At 48.1% G+C, this 7,001-nt stretch overlaps 1 pseudogene; it reads right to left on the minus strand.

The window, feature by feature from the left end:
- Positions 1 to 248: 248 nt before the first annotated feature.
- LOC115323198 lies at positions 249 to 1,468 on the minus strand (annotated as a pseudogene).
- Between the last annotated feature and the right edge of the window lie 5,533 nt (positions 1,469 to 7,001).

Genomic DNA, 7,001 nt, shown 5'->3' on the forward strand with positions numbered 1-7,001 from the left:
TGCTTTGTAGGTTTTTCCCCCTCCCCTCGAATTTCTTTCTTTGCGGTAGACCTCGTAGTTGGGTGGAAATATTTCGGAGTTGGTCAAGGAAGGGTCAAGCCAAGATTCGGTACCAAAAACGATATCAGCATCCGTTGAAGCAAGAAGAAAAGCAAGGTCATCCTTTTTATTTTTGACACTCCTACAGTTTACTGTAACAAAGACAAGTTCCTGTACGTCTGGCCCTCTGATATCGCTTTTTGTCGTGGCTATACAGAGGTTTCAAACACGGCGTCGATGTCAGGATTGTACCGGTATGTTTTACCACGAATAACTAACTTGTTGTATCGTGGTTTGAATTGGGCGTTTTGTTCCCTGGCGTACTCTAAAAGTTTGCATCGTGAAAGTTGTATCGCAGGTGAGAAATCCTCACCAATGGAAAAGCCACTCCCCTTTAGTTTATAGGCAACGGACAGTATTTTTTGTTTATCTTTAAGTGACAAAAATTTTGAGATAAGGGGGCGTCCCCTCTCTTCGGAAAAACGCCCTAGCCTGTGCGCACGTTCTATGTTAGTGGGCTTAAGCTTTACGCCGTACTTATGAGAGGAAAAGGTGATCACCTTGGCCTCAGAGTCTTCCCAGGTTTCATTTGCTTTGTCCGCCAAGCCGTAAAAGATAAGGTTGTTTCTGTGCGATTGATTTTGTACTTCATTCTGTTGTGTGGTAGTCACTCTAAGTTGGGTATCAAGTTCCAGATTCGCCGTTTTTATATCAGCAACTTCGTGTCTCAAGGATTTAACCATAGTCATCTCTCTTTCAATAGCTGTTATCCTAGATGACAAGCCCTCTAGTTTTCTATCGAACGATGTTTGCATTTCCCTAATGGCTTTCAATTCATTCAACATTGTTTTTGCCCCTCGTTCATGCTAGGTATTAGTAGCATAGCAGCGACTAGTTGTTTTTCTTGTGTAGCAGTGAGCGGGCCTGGGTTCGCTTCTATATCTCCTGCCATCAATAGTCGTTGTTTCACGAGCCTAGCCACAGCTAGGCTGTATTTAGTGTAGCAATCGGTAATACCAACAAACACTTTACACAAAAGGTTGGGTCTCAGTGCCGACAATCCAGAATGGTCATTGTGGCTTACATACTTATAAGTGTATGAAAGACCCACCTGTAGGAACAGGGAGAGTGAGCGTCCCGCCGACATGTCGGCACCGAAACCCGAGGGTGGATGGTCAAGCAGTCTTTGATATACACTCCCATCACATGACGTGGAACAGAGTAGCCTGCTGTAGTCACAGTTGAAAGTTAAGCACAGCTTCGAAAGATCCAGCGACGAAGCGTTGCAGAGCCAGGGCAGGATGACCGGGCATGTACCGTCGCTGGGTGACGCATCATCTTTGACAGTTGACGTGTCAACGGTGCCGCACTGGACGACGAACAGCCCCAGTACCTGTAAGAACAGGGAGAGTGAACGTCCCGCCGACATGTCGGCACCGAAACCCGAGGGTGGATGGTCGAGCAGTCTCTGATACACACTCCCATCACATGACGTGGAACAGAGTTGCCTGCTGTAGTCACAGTTGGAAGTCAAGCACAGCTTCGAAAGATCCAGCGACGAAGCGTTGCAGAGCCAGGGCAGGATGACCGGGCATGCACCGTCGCTGGGTGAGGCATCATCTTTGATATTTAAAGTGTAAACGGTGCCGCACTGAACGACGATCAGCCCGAGTACCTGTAGGAACAGGGAGAGTGAGCGTCCCGCCGACATGTCGGCACCGAAACTTTGTAAGAAAAAAATACATTTTACGAAGCTGCTTGTATCCCCTATGGGAAGTTAGTAGTCCATCATGCTCTCAAAGGCCGACTTACAAAGGGCACACTTACTGTGAAGAGCGGCTTCGGGAGCTAGTCTTCGCAGAAAGGGAAGGTTTTCTTCTTTCTGCGAGTGCTATGAAGCTTGGGATCCTGTTTAGCTTTGTCGCGACTGATTGACTTTGCAAGTGGTAATTATTCTGCTTTTGTTTTTAGTTGCCATCGGGGACTGCGTCTTCGTCGACCAGAACATACTTGCTGGCCTCTCTGCAGCAAACATGTCGGCCGCGAAAAATACAAGGAGCCTGCTAAAGGTCGTTTTCTCCACTGAAGAGCTAAAAGGTAGAAGCCTCCGCGGAAAGAAATCCAATGCTTGTAAGGACTCACCGGCCAAGGAGGCGCTGGATTCTGTGAGGCTCCAAGCAGACCTTAGTACCTGCTCTTTGCTTTCGCTGTGTTCACCCCAGTTCCTAACAAAAGTATCATTGGGTGCTCTAGTTTACGTGCTATGATAACAGGTGTATAGTATTTACACTTACTTTTATCTAAAAGTTTAAACCTCATTTAAACTTTTAAACAAATAATATCTGCACATATGCTGCAGGGCCCATCTACAAACTAAGGAACCATGACAGGCTTATGGATACAAGAAACCTTACTTTGAGTAACTGGGTGATGGAACATGTGTATTGTATGTTTGTTTTTTATGTGCTGCCAAATTTGTATTGGGGAGACGCAATAACTTGTACAAAAGATGTTCCACAGTGGCTGAGGTAAAGCAGCCTTGCAGTGCACCAGGCTTTAAACTGAACATACGTTTGCTTAGCATCTAAAAGGTGTATATCTTCCATTGAAGTTTTATGGATTAATTTCTTTGGCGTTTAAACTTTCAGCGTGCCAGCTGGGTAGTGTGCAATTATGTTTTTATAGCGCAAGGTAGCAATATTCTTATGCTGGTGGCAGGGAGTTTCGGCTAGCAGTTGACATGGTTAGACAACGATGTGCATGCTTGCTTTCTCTCGAGTGACCGATTCTGCAAAATAACAGCACGTGAGGATTGTTCATGCGTTTCATTTTTTGTTTGTTGTTTGTTTCAGACTACATGTTCTGCCAGTACAAGGGGGTGACCCTCCTGGCGTTGGCGACCAGCCTGTCTTCTCTGCTCTGCTGTCGAGAGTAATTTGAAGGGCAAATATTACAGCTGCATTTTTTTTATTCTGTTCCTGCTACACTTAAATCCTATGAATTTCTCTGGACGCTTAGGTTTTCTTTTTTGTTTTCATGATATTGTAAACTTTTGTTATAGTTCATTGCAACTATAGAATACCAGAAACTCCTCCGACAATGCCCTCTGCTCGCCATGATTGGCAGTGTCCTCAAACCTCTGCTCCTCTATAGCGTTTGCTTATTGGAAACAGTGAAGGGATTTGTGGGAGGGGCTTCTACTGTTCTAGAGTTGCAACTGAGTATAGTGAGACCTCAGTTAATTCAATCGTTTCGAAGAGCCCTGGCGGGCACCCATGCACTTTTATGGGAAGGCCTAGGCATCCTATTATTGAACGGAGCAGATGACCCCACGAATAAAAAATCACATATATTTTGCTACAAGTTTACCGGACCACACTTTGTTTTCAAGACCAGACCGGAAAAGTGGACTACCGTCTTATAAACGGTGAGTGAGTAAAATACTGTGCCGCTCTCGCCACGTTGCGTAGCTGATGCTGTGACCCCCATCTTGGTTTATTTTAATGCTTGTTGTGGTTGTTTTCACATCTGATATTTTCACTGTTTTTCTGCCAAAAGTAAGCGGCAGGTCACCATGGGCTCCTAACAGAAAACGGTCGCATGTGTGGAAATCTATAGCAAGTTCGGAGCGCAGTGGCACCTCGTCGAAACCAAGGAAAAACTCTACGGTATTGCTGGTGCAAAACATCAAGCCTCACGACTAGCACCAACTTAATCGTAAATATTCCGCACCTGAGGAAGAAAATAAGAAGGGACGGACAAACACGTGATTCCGCACCATATGGCGTTTATTTGAGCTCTACTCCACACAAAAAATTACAAGGGCACTTAGTTATCCCTACGTGGATGGAATGCGAAAGCACTACCATTCCTAACGACACTTCGTTTTTTTGTTTTTTTGCTCTATTGTTAGAAATGATCCCTATGTGGATTGAAGGCTTTCGCATTCAATCCACGTAGGGATACCTAAGTGCCCCTGCAATTTTTTTTACGTTACATCAGATGCCGTCACCCATCATTGGACGTAGTATCGCCACGTGACGTGTTACGTCATTGAACCAAGGACATATTTTTATGACCATCTTTCGGGCAGATGAACGCCGACGCCGTCTTCGTCTTTTGTTGTAATGGGACGTGAAAGCGTCTTTTTGAGGGGAGAGTAATGCCGCATTCCGAAGCGGCCGAGGTACCACAGAGGCTATACTCCGTTTCACCTTACGTCCGGACGCGGTGGACGCTACGAGCTATCCCAGTCAACCCCGCTCTGTGGGCGCAGCTCCGGATACGCTTTCGGCGCATCCCCTCTCCAAGGTCATGTGACGCTCACAGGGCCTCGGATTGGCTATGATGGCTCCTAACATCCGCTGCGCTCGGACGTAAGGTGAAACGGAGTATAGCATGCCCGGCTCTCACGCAGCAGCACCGGGTTCGTATCCCAGTCGCGGAAGCACATTTTATTCTTTCTTTTATTCCTCTGCTGGCATTTGGTACCACTTGGTTAACGCCGCTGGACTTTGCGCTGCCTGGACAAATAAAGCTTTCGGATTAAAGAAATGAAAGCCGTTTACAACTCACTGTAACGCCGAATTAGAGCGCAGCTCTTGAGGAGGAGGAGGGAAGGGTACTGGAGTCGTGGGTCAAGCGACCTCAGGTGGTGGGGGGGTCACGTGACCTGGGGGTCACGTGACGATGCCGATGAAGTCATCAGCGACGTCTGATGACGTCACTGATGTCATCAGTAATGATGATGATGACGATGCGGATGCCGGTGTCGTCACTGATGACGTTATCAGTGGCGATGACGTCAACGGGGGTCACGTGACCACAGGAGGGGGGTCACGTGACCAGGGTAACCATCGTGACCCTCGTGAGGGCAACCCTAGTAACCCTTGCGAGGGTAACTCTCGTGACCCTCGGGGGGGTAACTCTCATGACCCTCGTGAGGGTAACTCGTGACCCTCGTGAGGGTAACTCTCGTAACTCTCGTGAGGGTAACTCTCGTGACCCTCGTGAGGGTGTAGGAAATCGCGAACCGCCGCCGATTCGCCATTTCCCACGTGGTCCGTCAACAAACCGAGTCCAGCCTGGTTCTTTCACGGGAGCGGGATTCCGCTCCCCGTTTATTCGTACAATAAAATACAACGCTACAAAACACTTAATCTAAACTACAAATACACGCGACATTACACAAATATTTACAAACGCACGTTAAGCCTACATCTAAACACAAAGAAGGCCCCCAGGCCTCGTGTCCCGCGATACCCCAGATCCGGTCGCCACCCACCTGCCTGCCAGTACCTGCGTCTCGGTCTCGTCCGGAGTTAGAGGCCTCTCGCCCCCTGCCCCACCGAGGATATATCTATCGATGGGCGAGGAGGTTTCTCCTCGCCTGCCATGGGGGCGCCTGCAGCGCCTTCCAGTGGCTAGGAGAGAAAGCGGCGCGTCGGGAGCCGAATTCGAGTTCCCGATCGACCTCGCGGCAACACGGTCATGTGATCGTGTCGCGGCCAAGATTGGCCGAATGGTTTGATGGGCGCCCTCGTGAATGCACGGTGCGCCATAAGGGTAACCCTTTTGAGGGTAACTAACCCTCGTGAGAACCTCGTAACCCTCATGAGGGCTACGAGGGTTAGTAACCCTCGTAGCCCTCGTAATTCTCATGAGGGTAACCCTCGTGAGAGTAGCCCTCGTAACCCTTACGAGGGTTACGAGGGTTCCTAGCGGTTAAAATAAAAGCCGTTTACAACTCCCTGTAACGCCGAATTAGAGCACAGCTCTTGTGGAGGAGGAGGAAGGGTATAGAGGGTCTCGTGTTCTCGGGGGGAGGAAGGCGGGGTCACGTGACTTCGGGGGGTCACGTGACGTCGGTAAAACCGGTCACGTGACCCCCAGAAATTTTTTTCCCTAGATCTAGCGGGGAAATTTTTCCGCTAAATTTAGCGGGGAAACTTTTCTGCTATATTTAGCGGGGAAGTTTTTTCGCTAAATTTAGTGTTGAAAACTTTCCGCTAAATTTAGCGGGGAAATTTTTTCGCTAGGTTCAGCGGGGAAATCTTTCCGCTAGATTTAGCGGGGAACTTTTCCCGCTAGATCTAGTGAGGAAATTTTTCCGCTAGATTTAGCGCGAAAACTTTTCTGCTAGATTTATGGGGAAATTTGTCCCCTAGATATAGCGGGGAAAATGTTTCGCTAGATTTAGCGGGGAAATTTTTCTGCTAGATTTAGTGGCGAAAATGTTTCGCTAGATTGAGCGGGGATATTTTTCCGATAGATTTAGCGGAGAAATCTTTCCGCTAGATTTAGCGGGAAACCTTCCCGCTAGATCTAGCGGGGAAATTTTCCGACTAGATTTAGTGAGGAAACTTTTCTGCTAGATTTAGCGGGGAACGTTTTCCGCTAGATTTAGCGGGGAAATTTTTTCGCTAGATTTAGCAGGGAAATTTTCTCGCTAGATTTAGCGAGGGAATTTTTCCGCTTAATTTAGCGGGAAACTTTTCCGCTAAATTTAGCGTTGAAATTTTTCCGTTAGACTTAGCGGGGAAATTTTTCCGCTAGATTTAGCGGGGAAATTTTTCCGCTAGATTTAGCGGGGAAATTTACCCATAATGCACCGCGCTGTTACGCCGACGCCGACGGCGACGGCGACGCCGCTCAAGCCGGAAACGGGCGCCTAAGAGCTGCGCTGAAAAAGGCACATCCGGTCAGGAATGTTCCTCTTCGTGTGGTGAGGTCGCACAGCTGCCCAACACTTCGAAAATCACAACTGAACTACGAGGGGGCGCTAGTAATCACCAAATCAAATTCACGCTATTCATACGGGAATGATCCGCTCGGGTTCGCTGAAGATTTGTGTGGGCACCTTTTTTCGTTCATTTATTGACGCAACTCGCCGTTGCTCGCAGTCGTGCGCCTTGTTAGCTCTAACCGGAAGAACCAACCGTTCGGCAGCCTTGTCGACTGAA

Source organism: Ixodes scapularis, unplaced genomic scaffold (genome assembly GCF_016920785.2).
Source record: "Ixodes scapularis isolate PalLabHiFi unplaced genomic scaffold, ASM1692078v2 PGA_scaffold0__279_contigs__length_252992795, whole genome shotgun sequence".
NCBI classification, from domain to species: domain Eukaryota; kingdom Metazoa; phylum Arthropoda; class Arachnida; order Ixodida; family Ixodidae; genus Ixodes; species Ixodes scapularis.